This window comes from Polypterus senegalus, chromosome 2 (assembly GCF_016835505.1).
Source record: "Polypterus senegalus isolate Bchr_013 chromosome 2, ASM1683550v1, whole genome shotgun sequence".
NCBI classification, from domain to species: Eukaryota; Metazoa; Chordata; class Cladistia; order Polypteriformes; family Polypteridae; genus Polypterus; species Polypterus senegalus.
In genome coordinates, this window is record NC_053155.1 from 198,043,943 (window position 1) to 198,063,983 (window position 20,041).

Genomic DNA, 20,041 nt, shown 5'->3' on the forward strand with positions numbered 1-20,041 from the left:
CTAGGGACGCCCAGGAGGACCGGAGGAGGGCTTGTACCTCCCCAAGACAGCGAGGGGGCGACCGCCCTGGTTGTATTGGGGGCCATGGGTAGAGGGCTTGGAAGCCCAACCCTGTAGGGGCCAAATTTATTGAAATTTTAATATAATCTCACCAGTGGTTTCAACCAACCACTCCCTGAAAGCGGGACTTTAGGAGATGTTATTGAGTGAATTAAATAAAAAAAAAAATTACAAGATTATTCATTGTGAATGTGGTTGGAACATCTAGAAGGACACAACATGAACCTGTAAACTCCATACAGACAGCAACTGGGCATGGGATGTCAGATTTATGAGGCAGCAGCACCACCGTGTTTACCCTTAATGAGAAAACATTTTGCACAAATCAATTTCTGCACATTGTGAATGCTGTTTTATACAATAAAAATAACAAAAGATTATTGCTCTCATGACGTCTCCTACTCCTACTGGCCAACCTGCATTCCATTGGAGTAAGCCCCTACTGGATTTTGTGATTTCCTCTTTTCTTTGTATAGTGGGAAGTAAACATTGGAAAAATGAAGAATGTACTGTATTCATGCCCACAGGTGATGCCCAAATAAGGCCACCATCATAGGCTTCTGTAAAGCTTTATAACATCCAAGCTGTAGTTCATCTTTGTTATAATATACATTTTGATAAGGAATATCACAGTTGATGTGAAGCAAACTTTTGGAAAAGTGTATAGTGGTAACATCCAACCTCATCTGTGATATTTGATGCTTCTTAGATATGGTAGTGTGGAGAGCTAAGGTTGAAGAACTAGGGATGAGGAATGTCAAATTAATTGGCAGAAATATATTCCTCATGTGCCAGTTCTTCCGAACACACACAGGACAACAGACAGGTTCTTGAAGCCACTTAATATAAACATGAAAGCATAGACATTGTTGAGGAGGAGGGTAGCACTTATTGAGGAGCATGTTGGTTAATTAACTGCCCGTTATATAAAATGGGCCCACCAAACTTGCCAGCCTGTGATTGAAATAACTGTTTCACATGAAAGAATCAGTTTTACAGAAATATTAAGGGCTAAACTTAAATGATACTGAGTGACATCTGCAAACCAACCACTATGCACACTCCCTCTCAAACCACTTTAAATGTACACTGCAGTACTATTGTTTTCTTGTATTTACAGCAGAAGCAGCAGGTTTTGATCCAGAAGCTTTGAACATACAGGTTTCGCTGCTTGGTCTATACCTGTAGGACAGACAGACATTATCCATATTCTGCTATGAGTAGAACACAAGTCCTGGCTAAAAAAAGCTTCTGCTAGAAACTCTTATTGCCAGTTAAACAGGCTCAGTTGTCATGGTGGGGCTCCTCCTTGGAATGCAGACTTATCTGATAAAATGATCAGTCACCAAGTGATATCTCAGAGTCATCTTCTTGTGGGGCCAATTAAACACTTGACTCAAACAAAGAGCTTTAACTCAACAATTGAAAATCTTGAAGAACAGAACTTTGCACCAGTACAAACTAAAAGAATATATACACACAAGAAACCAATGGTAAAAACTGTGTTCCTTTTTCTTTGTAGTGAAAAGTCAAGCAAAAATGACACCTTTTATTGGCTAACTAAAAAGATTACAATATGCAAGCTTTCAAGGCAACTCAGTCCTCTTCTTCTTTTTCTTTAAAAACCTCAAACACACCCTAACTCTTTGCTCTTCTCTCATCAAGCATACAGCTCTTAAACTGGCTGTAATTTCTTCTCTATTGCAGAGAACCAGTTATGATAGAATGAGGCCATAACAGAAGTTGGAGCAATCACTTTACTCCAAAGGACAACTGCGTTGGACTGGAAAGTTTAAAGACTTGTCTGTATTGGGGTTGGACAAAGGTGCTATTAGTCCAAACCTTCATTGAAGGAGAGCAAGTACACAAGCAGAGAGACCATTGTCACACCATTGTGACCAAAAGAAGGGAATTCCATGCCCAGCCGGGGGGTGGTGGGGTGCACTCAACCCTCTTATTTTGTCCCCACAGACCAGACACAGGAAATTCTGCCTGAGTACGAAAATGTCACTTCCGCCTCGGCCCTGAGGACGACATCAGTTTCTGTCCCGGCCCCGAGACAGCAAGACTTCCTTAAATCTCCCTATAAAACCCAACTTCCTTCCTCCATTGGAAAGTTCTATTTTTGGACTCTCTTCTGTACTCTGTTGTGCTGAAAACTTTGCCTTTTGCAGCCAAGTTCAAGTACACGGGTGGTCGCCCCAAACCTTTGTCTTGTGTTGCAGCTCATCATTGCATACCATATATGAAAGATTCAGAATTTGTCTTGCTGAAAATTGCAACTAACTGATCACATGTTGCTCAAAAGGTGTAATTTTGCAAGGTGTAATCACAGGACACTGCATGTGTGAAAGCCTCGAAAAGAAACTGCAGTCCCACCCACAGCCACAAGTTGCGATCAGTGCAAAGAAGGAGACAAACTCCTGTAATAAAAACGAAAGAAAGCACAGTGAAGATTCTTCCACATATCTGGACAAAGTCTACCAGGAAAGGAACAAAGCATCACTTACCTCAAACCACAAACATAACTACTTTGGTTCCAAGGACTGTTAATTGTAATGTAATAGGTAGGACAAAACCAGCTAATGTATTATGGTACTGGTGTCATTGTAACCTGAAAGGTAATAACCTTGCAAAGGACAAGTTATGGCTATTATGAGTTTTTCATCCTAAATCCATTATGAAAGTGCAGAACAGCATCTCACACACACACACACTTTATGCACGCGTGTGTGCTGTGGTGGTAACCCAACATAGGGCAACTGTGATCAAATAAACACCACAGTGTGAAGACGAGAAGCTTAAAACCTAGCTAAAGAACGTATCCACCTCCAAAAAGAGCAGAATTCAATTTATGTGCCTTTTTCTGTAGGAGAGAAAAGCTCAACTAAGCATTCCTGTTGTGTGTTGTTTGTCATTATCTTCTGTCTATATATATCTATATACATGTATATTTATAAATATACTTGCAAATATATCCATCTTCTATTATCCTTATGTTATAAATAAATTGTATTATTTTGTTCATGACAATAAGTGTGTCTGGGTTGAGTGTGAAAGCAAGTCTTCGACCACATCCAAACCGAGACAGAGAAAATGAAACTGTTATGGTAGATTTTCATTGATTTATGAACCTCAGATATCTTCATGTTTCTAGTGTCCAAGCTGGAAAGTGAAACTGAAATCCCTCTCTTAACCTGCAATTAACTTGACGTCCCTTGAGGGACCATTTTGTTGATTGTTTTAATTAATTACCAGCATTGCCAAAGATAAAAGTGATTAATTAATTAACTGAGTGATCACAGATGCCATCTTACACACCATCAGCCAATACTTTCTTTTACTACTTTGGTGTTTTTTTAAATAACTTTCAAAAATATTTACTGTATTGGCTAGGTGTCTTGTAATTGTTTTTGCTTTACTCATTTTATGCATAAACAGTTGGTAAGACTGTAAGAAACATGTCAAGAATTAAGTGAATTGAACCGAATTGGGGTAATCAGTAGAAGAGCTGTTAGCACTGCTGCGTCTGACTTCCTATATCTTATAGTTTGATACATGTAGTTATACTGCATGTATTTTTTTCCCTGGAAACTCCACTCTCCTCTTTTGTACAAAAGTACAGTGTGTTAAATAATTGTAGCTCTAAATTAGCCCCTTTTGAAAATGTTTATTGTTTGTAAGTGACTGTGCCTTATGATGAATCTCACCTTTCAGTTCAACACTGAAATCAAAGCACACAGCCAACACAACCGAACTGTAGCTTAATAAAGGAAAACTGATGAAAAGTCTGTTCTAATTTAAAACTATCAATTTACCTTTCACTTCAATATTATTGGTTACAAGATTGTATTAAAAGGCATAAAGTTCTGACTTGCTTTGATTTTAAAGTCTGCATCAATAAAGTTTTCTGTAAGGCTTTGCAGACTTTACATCCACTGTGCCTACATATATGTGTCTATACAACATACTGTATCTCTTTCTATTTGTTTTATGCTTTTTTAAGTAAATATCTCAATATGGGATTAAACAAAAAATGACATTGCATTTGTCAGAGGATGTGGAGGGGGGTTGGAATGCAGGGATTTTCACAAAATCCCTAACAAGTTCCAACAAGCCCGGACAAGTCTGATGAAACAAAGAGCAAGCACAGGCAAGCTTGGACAGGTCCTGGTCAGCAAGGAGAGAGGTGTGCAGCCATGATGGCCACTCTGCTCACACCGAATGACGAGGAGGCCACATCCTGGAAAACGGGCACCATGATGGATTCTGGAAAGGCTGGAATGCCAGCACTCAAACTGTGTTCAGGATTCAATATACTCTGTATGTTATTTATACTATATGTTGTGCAGGGGTCTAAAAGAGGTATATGTGTGGTATTGGGATTTTAGTCACACACAAAGTATAAAAGCTTTACTGAGGCACACCAAGAAGACTGTGAACCTTGGTGTTTTACAGCCATGAACGCTGCTTTTGAACAGTTGAAACCCAAACGTTATTACACACTATGTGCACAATAATGTCTGAATCTGTTTAATCTGTGCCAGTAATTCTTATCCTTCTCTCTACATTTGATATCACTATGCCTTCTTCATACATCCTCCCTCTAGCTAACTTTTCATTTTCAGTTTCTGGATCAACAAAGGTAAAATATAAATTGATAGATAGTTAGATAGATAGATAGATAGATAGATAGATAGATAGATAGATAGATAGATAGATAGATAGATAAGGAATGACTAATTATAGATAGATAGATAGATCATGGCTCATTCCACTTACTTATGTGGTTCAAGATGGGAACACAGAGAGAAATTAAAGTGGAACAATGAAGAACTGCGGACACCTCAAATCGTATTCTGCTTTTCTGACCAGAAATCAGAGAAAAGAGACTTAGCCCAAGAAAGTTATTGGAAGTGAACTAAGGGAAGTCACATCCCTTAAGATTTGCAGCAGAAGAGACATTCCATCTGGTAACATAAATCTAGGACTACCTAAAACCAAAGATGTTAACAGAGAGAGAGTTGAGTTCCTTGCAACCAGGCAACCTAGTTGGACTTTGTCATTCCTAGGTGATGGCAAAAAGTAAAATAAGAAAGTCCTTAAAGTACTGGCCAGAGTACACCCTAAGGGCAGATAGTTTAGAAATAAATTGATGGATATGTGAGCCACCTAAGAAAAGGTTTGGTGTTAAATAAACGAGGTTACGGCATCTGTACATGCTGTTACAGAAACCCAAATCACGCTTAATGATGGAAACACTGATGTTTGAGTGAATGTCCCATATCATTGACATGTATGATAAGAATATTAGATAAGGGGTGAGAGATAGATAGATAGATAGATAGATAGATAGATAGATAGATAGATAGATAGATAGATAGATAGATAGATAGGTAGGGATTGGCTTAAACATATAGATAACATACACACTACTTATTCCAACACAGGGTTGGAGGAACATATCCTGGCAGCAAAGGGTGCAAAGCAGGAAGCAATACACAATGACCTTATATGAGAAAAATTCCCTAACCCTAATTTTGAAATTCGGCTTTCTCATTGTCCCGTTGTTGCGCCCGGTTCCCGCTTCTGATAGATACGTTGAGGTCTGTCTTTCCTCCTCTCTCCGCGAGGGGTCGCCGGTCGCTGCTCTGAGCCTCTTCGTCCCGAGTGTCCTGTCCGTCTCCACTCAACTAAATCATTCCATCAGAGCTGCCATTGTACACGCATCGTGTTTGGTGAGCAATCTTTCCGGCAGGGGGTGGACAGCGAGAAGGAAAAGAATCGGAGCCGGTGGCTGTGTGTAAATAATCCCATCGACAGCACGCATGAGCCACGTTTCCTCCACGGGGCTCGTGATTTTAATTGAATATATCCTGCGGTCGAGTGTGTCAGAAATGTGGTTGAAAAGAATTTACTGTCAGATGAAAGTACATGGCGTTTATTTTAAGGGACTCTGTGTCGGTTTGTTTAAGTCCGACATTCTTGCAGCATGAATGGACAGATGAATCATGTGAAATAAAGTCGGTGAAAGGTTACCACGTTAAAATCGAAAGCAACTGCCTCTTTTCCTTCTCCGCTCGCCAAGTCCTCAGAGGCGGAGGGGGCGTGAGGGGTGAAAACGCGTTAATATTCCCCCTGGCGTGTCTTCCTCAACAGAATGCTTTTAAAAGCACGGTAGCTTTTTTCGGAGCTGCGTGTGCGGCTCAAAGTCGTGACGGCAGCAGCAACTTTTGGCCCAGCGATCAGCCCGATAAGCGCGCGGGTGAAGTGCCACCTACGTGCGATTTGGAGCCCAGCAGTTTTATGGCATGCAGGGACATACTGAGCGGCGCCACGGCCAGGCTTTAGTGTGTCTTTGATGTGCACATTTATGTGTCCATCATCGTGAAAGAGCAAGTGTGCACGAACTATTAAAACTGACCCGCAGGTGGTTGGAGAGCTCCCAATGGTTTCACGGAAAAATACAATCGGTACAGATCGAAGGACCGAAGTACATGGGCCGAGTAAGTGGAGATCAGTGCGCCCCCGGTGCTGTGGTCCACAGTCACCGTCGAAAGATCCCGTTTGCAGATCTTCCACGTCTCTTGATTCATAATAGGTGTGTCTGTGATGTGTCACCATGGGTGTGAGAACCACAGGCGACGTGACTTTGCGTGGGTGCTGGTAGAGTTTGCCAAATCCCCCCACGCCCCACTCTATTCCTAATGAGATTCTTCCCCACATGGATTTCATTTCTTGCTGTTTCTGGGGCTGCCTGCTGGCAAACTACTTGTAGTGGAGGTTATATGAGTTCCTGCTGTCTACTGGCTTTTCATTTTATGTGCAAAGGCCGTTTTGGTGTCTTACATATAGTTGGTTTACTTTTGCAAAAGACCAATAATACCTACAGAGGCATGGTGGCTCAGTGCTTAGGGCTGGTATGCACTGCTCCCAACGTTTATAAAGATTTTTTTAGGTGCAGTGACCCTTCCACCTCCCAAAAAGTTGGTGAGTAGGAATTTGTCCTGTTCTTTTCAATGTCCTTTCTCATAGTGTGCTGTCCCTTATAGAGTCAGCCTCTGCCTCACATTTTATGCTTTTTAGGATAAGCTCCTGATCCCTACCATCCTAAGTAAGTCTGCTTGGAGAAATGGATGGATGGAAGTTACTGTGACACCCTGGTTAAAAGTGTTAGTGTTGCCATCTGCAAAGTTGCATTCTGTCCCAGGCACCCTCTCTCTATGACTATGTAGTTTTTCCTGTGTTTTGTGGTTTCCTTCAACAAGTCTGGTCAGGTTTATTGCCATGTATGCATAATACAATGAAGTTTGTACGTGCGTGTCTCCTCAGAACAGAGGAAAAAAATACAATACCAAAAATAAATAAACTGCTGAAAAAAATTAAAGGAACACTTTGAAAACACATCAGATCTCAATGGGAAAAAATCCTGCTGGATATCTATACTGTATATGGACTGGGTAATGTGTTAGAAACGAAAGAATGCTACATCTTTTGATGGAAATGAAACTGATCAACCTACAGCAACAACAACAACATTTATTTATATAGCACATTTTCATACAAAAAAATTTAGCTCAAAGTGCTTTACATAATGAAGAATAGAAAAATAAGAGACACAGTAAGAAAATAAAATAAGTCAACATTAATTAACATAGGATAAGGGTAAGGTCCAATGGCCAGGGGGGACAGAAAAAACAAAAAAAAAAAAAACTCCAGATGGCCGGAGAAAAAAATAAAATAAAATCTGCAGGGAGCAGAGGGCTGAATTCAAAGACACCCCGAAAATCAAAGTGAAAAAATGATGTGGCAGGCTAGTCCATTCTGCTGAAATTTCATTGCAGCAACTCCAAATTGTACTCAGTAGTTTGTATGGCCCCAACATGCTTTAATTCATGGCTGACAACGTCAGGACATGCTTCTAATGAGATGACGGATGGTGTCCTGGGGGATCTCCTCCCAGATCTGGACCAAGGCATCACTGAGCTCTTGGACAGTCTGAGGTACAATCTGGCGGCATCGGACCGATAGAAACATAATGTCCCAGAGGTGTTCTGCTGGATTTAGGTTAAGTAAGCGTGGGGGCCAGTCAATGGTATCAATTCCTTCATCCTCCAGGAACTGCCTGCATACTCTTGCCACATGAGGCTGGGCATTGTCATGCACCAGGAGGAACTCAGGACCCACTGCACCAGCATAGGGTCTGACAGTTGGTCCAAGGATTTCATCCTGATACCTAATGGCAGTCAAGGTGCCGTTTTCTAGCCTGTAGAGCTCTGTGCGTCCCTCCATGGATATGCCTCCCCAGATCATCACTGACCCACCACCAAAACGGTCATGCTGAACGATGTTAGAGGCAGCATAATGTACTCCACGACTTCTCCAGACACTTCCACGTCTGTCACATGTGCTCAGGGTGAACCTGCTCTCATATGTAAAAAGTACAGGGTGCCAATGGTGGACCTGACAATTCTGGTATTCTATGGCAAATGCCAATCAAGCTCCACAGTGCCAGGCAGTGAGCACAGGACCCACTAGAGGACGTCAGGCCCTCAGGCCATCCTAAGTCCTTTCTGATTGTTTGGTCAGAAACATTCACATCAGTGGCCTGCTGGAGGTAATTTTGTAGGGCTCTGGCAGTGCTCATCCTGTTCCTCCTTGCCCAAAGGAGCAGATACCAGTCCTGATGATGGGTTAAGGACCTGTTATGGCCCTGTCTAGCTCTCCTAGAGTAACAGCCTGTCTCCTGGAATCTCCTCTATGCTCTTGAGACTGTGCTGGGAGACACAGCAAACCTTCTGGCATCCTGGAGAAGTTGGACAACCTGTGCAACCTCTGTAGGGTCCAGGTATTGCCTCATGCTACCAGTAGTGACACTGACTGTAGCCAAATGCAAAACTAGTGAAGAAACAGTCAGAAAAGATGAGGAGGGAAAAATGTCAGTGACCTCCACCGGTTAAACCATTCCTTTTTTGGGGGTCTTGTTAACACATTCCTGTTTTGGGGGTCGTCTCATTGTTGCCCCTCTGGTGCACCTGTTGTTAATTTCATTAACACCAACGCAGCTGAAACTGATTAACAACCCCCTCTGCTACTTAACTGACCAGATCAATAGCCCAGAGGTTTCATTGACTTGATGCTATACTCTGATTAAAAAGTGTCCCTTTAAGTGTTTTGAGCAGCACAAATAGGCTTCAGCTTCTCAATATATCCCAATTGATATACTGTATTAATAAATGAATAAAAAGCATACCCTCTCTTGCATACAACATATACAGTATACTGAATATATACTTCATCTGTTCTTATAATTCACTGATCAGCAACATTAAGACTTGTGGGTAGAAACTGCCCCCTAAATCTACTAGTGTGACTGCCCATGGTCCTGAACAATTTGCCAAAAAGGAGGAGAGAGACAAGGAACAATGCAGGATGGCTGACGTTTTAATTACGCTGTTTGCCTTTCTAAGGCAGTAGGCATTGTATAGGTTCATCACTAAAAACCCATGCATATGTTATGTTAATGTGTGTCTGTACATTGGTGTGCTTGTGCAATGCGCTGGCATCCTGTCCAGCGCTAAATCCTGCATTGAACTCAGTGTAGCCAAGATAGGCTTTCAGTGGTCTTGAATTGGACAAAGCAAGTTAGAGAATCGAATAAATTGATTTTTAAATGACACAACACAGTAGTAAGTACTAATTTTACTGGCCTTTCGTTCACTTTTCCTTTGTAATGATGCACACTATTTAAAGGTTGTCAAAAGTGGCGACCCGGCCGGGATGCCCAGGAGGACCGGAGGAGGGCTTGCACCTTCCCCAGACCATCTGGGGGCGACCGCCCTGGTTCCTTTGGGGGCCACGGGTACAGAGCTTTGAAGCTCCACCCTTTAGGGGCCCATGGTCGTCGCCAGGGGGCGCCCCTATGCCTTTGGAGCCCTGGACCTCAGCACTTCCGCTGCACCAGGAAGTGCTGGTGGGAAGAGGAGCAGGGACACCCAGAGTGCTTTCGGGGATGCAGCCGGCACTTCCGCCATACGGGCGTGTGTCCGTGGAAGATTGCCGGAACCCACCTGGAGCACATCCGGGTGATAATAAAAGGGGCCGCCTCCCTTCATTCAGGGCGAGAGTCGGGAGCGGAGAGGACTGAACTAGATGTAAGGAGGCAAGGAGGCAGCCTGAAGGAAGTAAGGCATTGTGTGGCCAGGACTTTTGGGGACTTTGGGGGTTTTGTGGTGCACTTTGTGACTGATATTACTGTAAATAAACGTGTTTGTGGGTGAAATGAACGTTTCCGACTGTCTGTGTCTGGGCCAGCCTCCACAAGGTATATCATAAAAATGGCAGTTAAACTGATGGTGGAATATTGCGTTTGATCAGAAACTAGTAGTTTAATTAACAGATTTTCTTAGTGGCCATTGTTAGCCTGTCTTTTTTTGGTGATAACATAAGGCTTTAGTCATCACCATTTTTATCCTGTGTGGCCTGTAGGGGATGTCACAAAGTCCCAAAACCCTAGACACAACTAGACTAACACAGTTCCGGGTTCAAATACCTGTTCTGATTTTCAGAAATCCCTTTAACAGGTGTTTTAAGTCAGTCCAGCACAGCACAACACAATTTATTACGTTACATTACAGTCCTTCTTTTTTCACTCCTCCCAGAAAGCCTTCTCCATCAAATCTTACTCCCTAAGTGATCAGACTGGCTTCTTTTATGCCAGACCTGAGAATAGTTGTGGTGCCATAGCACTGCACCCCGGAAGCAGTTCCAGGTCAGTTGGAGCAGGCATAAAGTAGGAAAGACCTTCCTTGGTAGCGGCCCCCAAGGCACCCAACAGGACTGTTTTCCCAGACTACAGCTATCGTGAACCTCTGTGGGAACTCAAACTGGGGTCACACCAGTGGAGCACCGCCACCTTGTCTACTGGAGGACTCTTTGCCCCCTTACTGAGCTGTCTCCCATTGTCCTTGCGTTATCTTACACCAGAGGCAGGGAGCAGCACTCATCCTGGCTGGGACACTCATCATCTTGCTGTTCTTCTGACCAAGTGAGGGTATGGCCTTCCATCCCAGCATGTGGGTAAGTCCACCTGTGTGCAGTTTCTGTCATATCCAGTGTAGCTTTAATTGGACTGTTGTGATGGCTGTGTGAGGCCTGTGAGCTGCAGGTCACATTCAAGTTACTATCTATCTATCTATCTATCTATCTATCTATCTATCTATCTATCTATCTATCTATCTATCTATCTATCTATCTATAATTAGTCATTCCTTATCTATCTATCTATCTATCTATCTATCTATCTATCTATCTATCTATCTATCTATCTATCTATCTATCTAATATCACAGAAATCTAATGGCTATCAATGAAAGGTTCAATGTGGTGCACAACTCTGGACAGTCCAAAGCTTAAAGATTAGAAATATTTTTTAAAACTGTATATTATTGGGATTTTTTATTAGAATACTTTACTAACTGTGGCTAATTTTATTTATATCTACAGTCTTGCCTACTCAAGTACAATATGTGCAGTGAGTATTTCCAAAAGTCTGTTAGTGTACTGGCTGCTGATCAACAATTGCACGGTTGTGGACAGACTGGCATGGTAACCATTATGAGCCTGAATAATTAAATCTGAATTTATGAATAAAATATAACAATAAATATTGTAAACTAATGAACTTTTTAACCTTGGCTGCAGACTTTCAAATGAAACTAATGGTGGCTCTTCACATTGCACCAAATCAGATTGATTTGCTTTCCATAATCTTAATAAACACAATGCCTACTCAGAAAACTATCAGTAGGAGAAAAGAAACTAAATTCAGTTGACACCCTACAGTTCCCAATTGTATCTGGCAACAGAATGTGCTTGAAATTCTGAATTGTATAAGCAAAGGACACATTTAAAAAGAAAAGACAGATGGAGAACAGTTCAAAATCAGTTGGAGAGGCTGAGTAACAAAGAAATTGAGAGAAAGTTTGTAAAAAAAAAATAAAAATGAAAACATACCATTTAGGCTTTAATACCAAATTTTAGTGTGGTCTTCCATCCATTTTCTGCCTCATCCTGAGCAGGGTTGTAGGGAAGCTGGAGCCTGTTCCAGCATGCATAGGGTACAATGTAGGAGCAATCTCTGGACAAGGTGCCAGTCCATCACAGCATGAACACACACACACACACACACACACACAGGTCAATCCACTTAACCTGTACATCTTTGGACTGTGGGAGGGAACCCATGGGGAGAACATGCAAACTCCATTCAGGGAGGATGCAAGGCGTGAGCACTGGCCTTCTTGTTGCAAGGCGGCAGCACTACCACTGAACCACCATGTTGGTCTCATTGTGGTCAGTTGTGTGTAAACAGGTAGATATACAACTGGGGGGGGGAGTTTGTCCACAGGATTACCAGTAGTAGTTGCCTTCTGTTTGTTTCCTGCTGATTCACTTATTTAGTAAGCCATCTTATTTACTGAATTTAAGTGCAAAATCCGAAACACGCAAGGACAACAAAGGGATTTCTGATAAATGCATTGCCTCAGTTAAAGCTGGTGTTGGTACAGCACGTGTCTGGAAAATCCATGATATGTATAACTGCATCAAACAGTATATCTCAGGATTATCTCTTAGTGGAGCAAAAAAAACAGCTTATTTGGCAGCATAAGATGAGAAGTCACATGAAAAACACATAATTAGACCTTTTTAGGCGTGTGCACCATAAAATGTGGAAATCACTTACTGTTGTTGTCATGTCTGTCTGTGTGTCTGCATGAAGCAACTCAAGTCCCAGTAGAACAATTTAATTAAAATTATAAACACTTATTCTTAAAGGAAATTTGTCAGGAAAGTTTCATTTTCATTGAAGAATGAAATGCACTGTACACATTTTTGAAAATTGAAAAATTCTATTTAAAAACATTGGTGACTCTTAAGAAACTTTCTTTTCAACCTCAGTTATATTCATTACATTCTCCTGTTTTAAATTTAACTTGAATAATTCTCTTTCAATCTATATATTTGGTAGATCCCAAAACAATTGTGGGATAGGTTTGTAAAAAAATTAAAAAAAGGAATGTAATGGAAGCGCAGAAATGGCCCAGTAAACATGGCTCTATAAGCTTTAATGCACACTGGGAATGAGTACATCAACACTATTTACGTTACACCGAAAACAGCCTCATGGCTCCATTATCTGCAGATCCCATCGATTTAATATTTCTCTGGCACTCATTAATTGGCAAAGCTCCACAATAATCTGCTCTTCATCATGGTTCATAGCATTACGATGGGATGACAAAAGCTGATTTCATTAGTTTGATCTTGAAGGGGAACTGTCACTCTTCTGTAGTGGTGCTGCATTATTGAGAACGTGGATTTTATGGAGAAGTTAACAAAGTATGAAATCTGAATGTTGTTTATAGTGGATTCAAAGAGTATGCAAACCCCACACATTTTACATATTTTGCTATGTTACAGACTTGTGCAAATATCATTTAAATTCATTTTTTTCCATATCACTCAACACGCAACAACCAGGGATTATAAAGTGAAAACAGGATTGTACTGTGTAACTTTTTGTAAATTTATTAAAAATAAAAAAATGAAATATCACATTAACACAAGTATTCAGATCATTTGCTACGGCATTTCAAGTTAATGGGATGCATTTGCCTGTCAAATTTGTTTTTATTAAATTTGCACAAAGAGGGCACATTCAGGATACATACTTTTAAGCACCCCTATCAGATTTTTGAAAATTATTTTAAATGGCCAAACAAAAAAATTGGTTTTGTGTCAAAAATCAGAACAGAGTCACTTTTACTTGTTGTATGAACATAGCCACAGTAATTTCTCTATTAATGTGTTTTTTTATTCTTAATTAAAGTTACTAATCACATACTTTTTGGTAGGATCCTCAAGGTACCCCGATGTGCCAGAGAGATTTGTTTGCTCAGACTTCTCTACCCTGTCCCAGAATTCAAAGTTGACTGAATGACCAACTCACTCATCAACAAAAACACCACTTCTTGTTGAGATTTGGCAGGATGGTACATCTAGGCCAGTAAGTATGCACTAACAAATGAGATTTCAATATATCAATATTTAGGGGTAAAAAACCCTAAACTAAAAAACTAAATACCTCAAAATGTCAAAAATGCATTGACGGATATTGATTAAAATTTGGTGATGTTACAGAAAAAAGAAAATTAGAAGACACTATGTTTTTTATATGCCAATATTTATTAATATTATGCTAACTTCTATGCTCTGCACTGTGTTGAGAGTTTGATTTACACAAATGAAGGATGCAGCAGAAGTGATTGACAGGCCACACAAATAGCAACCAGTAGTCAATTTAGTAGACAGATGACTGAAGAAAAGACAGTGTCCTGGACAGGTAAAAAGAGACATGATCACGTTATGAAATGGAAAGAAAATGTTTGGCAAAGCTCAAGGAATGTGAAAAGCTCAATGGTTAGCAAGCACTGTTTTTTGTTGTTGAATACCAGCACACTTTTAGATACGTCTTGTTCTTGTGGAGGGTCTTTTATTGGACTCCTGTGAAGTACATAATACTGTGAAGCAACAACACATAAATGTCGAGCGTTTTGACTAGTGGAGTTTTTGGAGCAATGGGTGCATTAGCAAAGAGCAAGAGGCACGATAACAGCTGTGCAGCTCTTCTAAACTGCTGCATATAAGGGGGAGTGAGCAGCACGATAACAACTGTGCGACAAGTCTAAAGGGAACATAGCTGATTCTTCTTCTTCTTCTTTCTGTTGCTCCCGTTAGGGGTTGCCACAACGGATCATCTTTATCCATCTCTTCCTGTTCTCTGAATCTTAACATGGCTGATTATCCATTTCAATTCAAAAGAATAGCCTTTCCTGTAAAATTGTGTTTTGCCACCAACAAAAGCCAAGTCATAATGAAAAGCAGGAATTGATCTAATGCAGGAATGATTTATTACTCATGGACAATTGTGTATAGCGTGTTCAAGAGTAAGCAGCTTCAGTGATCTAATATTATTATTATTACTTATTATTTAACCGATGCCTTTATCCAAAGTGACTTACAACATATGAGATACAATTGGTTGCATTTCTTTTGTTCTTCCAGTTGCAGTACAGACATATGAAGTGATCTTCTTCTGGTCACACAGTGTCAAAAGCAGGATATGAGCTAACAATATCAATGTTTGAAATCTGAGGTCCAAAGCGTTAACCCAAACACCACAATTCCTGCCAATAATATTAGCCGTTGGTTTAAAAAAAATATTGTATAACCAAAGTACTTAGTTACATAGTACTGATTAGATTAGATTATTTGTCACTGAGGACAATTTGTCTCTTTATACACCTGACTTAAGGATGGCACTATATTGGAGGCCCATTATAAACGTATTTAGCATCTGTAAAATGCCAAAATTCCCCTGCAAACAAATAAAGAACTATATACTATTACTATTATTATACTATACTATATACTATTCAGCCCTTTTATTGATGCAACATTTTTTGAAAAGAAATAATGGCACTGATACTGTTTATCTGACCATTGTATCTCTAAATATGCTTTGTTTATGCCTTGCCCTGTTCCTAGCAGTTGTAGAAGAAATCTTCATCTGGAGCCATGAGGTATGGTGTAACTGACTCCTTTCCACAGTAACATGCAGTCATATCGTTTTCCTTAACATTTCCTCTTATGTATTTTGTTGTGCTTTACAGAGTATACCACACTTATGTCAAATATGTCACTTTAATTATTTATGCAACCATCCATTCATTTCTTTATATGCTGATTAGCGAGCTCATGGTAATGGGGTAATCTACACACATTGCAACTGGAGCAATTTAGGATAGCCAGTTGACTTCTCTGCGTGCTTCTGAGCTGTGGGCGTGAATCGCATTCTCTGGAGAAAACCTTTATGAATATGCAGACTGCTCACTGAAGAGACACCAACTTGAAACTGAACCTGGACATCGAGTGCCTCAACAGCAGTGCTTCCTGCTTTGCCGTAGTGCCAATTCTGTTGATGCATATTTATGTCTGATTTACATAATTATGCAGCCTCAAACACCTGTGTAATTTATGTTGGTTACAATATTTACTGCAGTATAAATTACACTAAGTTTAGGATGATCTCACTATAGTCCATTGTTCTGCATGTATTGCTGTTCTCCTTAAATTTGCCAAAAAACACGAATAATCTTTCCTTTTATAAATTCAAAAAGATTTGAATAATAAAATACAATATTTTTGATTACTGTTACTTTACCATTGCATGGAATGTTTTATCTGCTTATGCATTTATTTTCTTTTGTTTTCAATTACAGAGTTGCAGGGAGTTGAACTTTGTCTGTTCTGTACTGGATACAAAACAGGAGCTAATTGTTGATCGGACCCAAGTTTTATTTAAGGTCAGTCACCCACACTTACTCACATAGGGCCAATGCAGAGCCTCTGGTTAGCAGAAAATGTCTGTCTTTGGAGTATGGAAGGAAAATGGAGTACCTGCAGTATGAAGAGAGTGTGCCAAGTCCACACTATTAGTACCTACTGTACGTACTATAAAGATGTGCATAATACATTAGCTGTAATCATTTATTTAATGCATTAAATCAGTGTGTGGATCTGTGCATGTGAGTGGCCAAAGAGTGACCGATGTCCTGCCCACAGCAGACTTGGATCCTGCTTTGTGCCATTTTCTGTCAGGGTAGGTGCTTGCTCAGCATGACTCAGTAATGAAAAGTTAAAAAGACAAAAAAAATACATTCAGCCATGCTAGATATGGTGGCAATAAACACCATATAGTGTGTCTCAAAAAAAGGAAATTCTGGGAATTGAAGCCTAGGCTAAACTCTGTAGTTTGTAGCATAGCTAGAACTTGAACAGTAGTGCTAACCACTGCACCGCCTTGCTGCTTCTTCTGTCTGCTCATTAAAGGGTGTTCTTCTGCATTCATTCATTTATGTTATGCTATGTTATTCATTCATTTATGTTATGTTAATTTATGTTTTGAATGGGTTTATTCTAGTTTAGTGTCCTGAAATACTAGATCCTCTCCCAAATTCTTCTGTGTCAAGGAAAGGACAAACCCTGAATGAGATGCCAGTTGTTATCATTAAAGTATGTTATTGCTTTGACTAAAATATGTATTTCATAATTAATGCAAATTTATGTAGAAGTAAGTGATAAAATTTGAAGTGAGTTGACACAAAAGGACATAAACATGGAGTTATATAAGAACAAGCTGCCTTTTGAAAAGTCTCTGTGGTAAGCTGTATTTACACCGCCCTCCTCCCAGTGTTTCACCACATTCAGCAGTGATGGATAAAATGAAAATTTAGTTTCAGTGAGGAAATTCAGTTTTGTATTTCTGAGCAGATGCAAAGCATATCAAAAATGACTGAGGTAATCTTACAATCTTTACAGGAAGGTAAAACATTTAAAATTCTCTACTAAGACAATGTTGTTTACAGCTAGCTGGTTAATACCATATACTGGATAACACTGTAAGGAAACTAAGGCATGAATTCCCTGTGACAGGTTAATAACTACATGGAATTTTAACATTGTTATTTTTGTTTCAGTTCTTTATAATGCAATCACAAAGCCTTAGAGTTGAGTCCTGCTGCTTCATGGCTCCAGTGCTCTGGTTCTCCATGCCAAGCCCGGATGCTCTTAGTGTGGAGTTTGCACATTCTTCCTGTGTCTGTCTGGGGTCTTTCTGTGGTTTTCTTTGGAAAGACGCACATGCATGTTAGGTTAGTTAGTGAATTGAGTGTCAATATTATGTCCTTGTTACTCTTTTATTGTGTGACCCGGAGCACATTTTTCAACCTTCCCATGTTTCCATATAGGTATTATATAACACAGAGCAATTAAAGTTCCATGGCCACAATGTTATGGTGTGTTCTACTCTTTTATTCTTTGTGTTATATGTTAGCATCAAAGTAACAAAATAATCTTTTTATCTGTGACCAAAACTTAACATTAACCCATTGTATTTTTCTGTCTCAGACCTGAATAGTTCTACGGAGCTATTGTCTCTCTATTATAATAAAAAAAAATCCTGTGACGAGGCGAGACTTTTTGAAGGATTAGCCTTATTGGAAGATTTTTTTCAAGTCCCGTGAGTCGAGACTTTGGCCATGAGATGTTTTCAAGTCACGCCCTCATCTCAACCATAGAAAACCCCACACATGGTACTCTCAACTCTCATTCATGTAAATGCTTTTGACAGACACAGTTCTTGCTGTCTGAGCTCTTATAAATTTTAACGTTTTCCTCACTTTAAGTTCAAAATTAAAGAAGACGTATTATTTCCAAATCTTATTGAAGAATTTCATCACGTAGGGTTATCAACAGTAAAAATGAGTACACGGGCAATCCTAGCACCGAGAAACAATGAAGTCAAACAAATTAACGCCAAAAATGATCGCTTACACTGCAAATTGGTTAAATGCGTATCAATAGACTACGCCTAAACAGTTGTTGGTGATTGTGTCAAAGATGAAAACATCAACTTACAATATCCCGAAGAATATCTACAACCATTAACACCATCCGGTCTTCCTCTGCACGAATTACTGTAGAAAGAAGGATGTATCCAAGAAAGGTAATGTAGGACATCTCCCGTGGATAACATTAGACAGATATATAAGAGATCTTGATATGTCATTCGTATTAAAACGTTAACAGTTTCCCGTTAGAATAGCTTTTCCAAAGACAATTTACAAATCTCAGAGCCAAACATTCAAAAAAGTCGTTTTATTTAATAGAAAGAAATGAAATTCAATCACGTGCAGTTATACGTGCCGTTGTCATGATGAAAGTCCAAACACAGAATCACAATTCAATGCGATATTGATGAAAAATTTATTTAAAAAATTGTTTTTGCTTAAGTTTTACAATAAATGTGTAAGTTTAACAAGTTTTTGTGTGTTAATTTCAAAGCCAAACAGAACAAAATCGTATTACACAACGAATAACTCTAACGCAACATGAAACATAATTTACATTCAAATTATTACGTTTTAATTTTTTTTAAAATGATTAATTACTTGCTGTAATGTAAAATAGTAAATTGTACATCAGCATCCCCATAAGCGAGCGGCCGAACCACAAAGAGGCTGGCACGTAGTGCAAGCACGGGGGTTGGCAAGTGAAGCGAGCAGGGGGCAAAGCCCCCTAGCTTTAAACAAAAAAAGTTTTAAATCTTTTTTATTATCAACCACCTACCTATCACTGTTGGAGCAACATTGGATGTCACCAAGCCTCTCCTATGTACACATTGTACAAGTATAATATAATAGTTTACATGTATTTTAGTTTAACAGTTTGAGCATTGGCACCAGCACCAGGTTCAAACAGGAAAGCAGTGATGCTGGGGGAAATAATGTTGCATTTTTCAAAAGTTGCAATTCAGTACATTACTTGCTAGCTCAAGCCATCAGCCTGCAGAGGCTATATAAGCTGTGAAGAGTTAAATCTAAGGCTTAAAAGAAATGTGGTTTAGCTTGTGCTGCATTATTTTTGGTTGTTGGTAGTTGTTTAGATTCCAGAGAATGAAGAGGGCATCTATCATAGTAAGTCCTGTACTCCATCAGACTCAGCTTTAATATCCTGCTGATTAAGCTGCTCATATTGAAATAAAATGTAATTAGTTTTCTTAGTGTGACAATCAGTTCCAAGCCTTGACCAAAGTCTTACTTGTGGCTAAAGTGCCTGGGAGCGTTAAGTGTCATTGGCTGCCATCAAAGTGTCACATTATTATTTCCAGCCATAATTAAGGACTCTGAAACATTTTAAATTATATCATTGATTTATTCATTACATTTAAGTTTTGATGATCAGATGCTGAAGGTGATATACTGTAGCTTAATATCAGACTATAATTATTATTAGACCATATATTGATTGTATAAGAATGATTTTATGTGTCATGAAGGTATGGAAGTTTATTTTTCTT

The 20,041-nt window shown here is 39.6% G+C and overlaps 1 long non-coding RNA gene across 1 annotated transcript in view; it reads left to right on the forward strand.

Annotated features, from left to right (window-relative positions):
• Positions 1-10,318: 10,318 nt before the first annotated feature.
• LOC120523648 overlaps positions 10,319-20,041 on the forward strand; it is a 32,998-nt gene continuing 23,275 nt past the window's right edge. The window contains exons 1-3 of the long non-coding RNA XR_005632674.1: positions 10,319-11,139; positions 13,977-14,128; positions 16,404-16,487. This is a non-coding gene — a long non-coding RNA (uncharacterized LOC120523648). The remainder of the gene's footprint in view (positions 11,140-13,976; positions 14,129-16,403; positions 16,488-20,041) is intronic.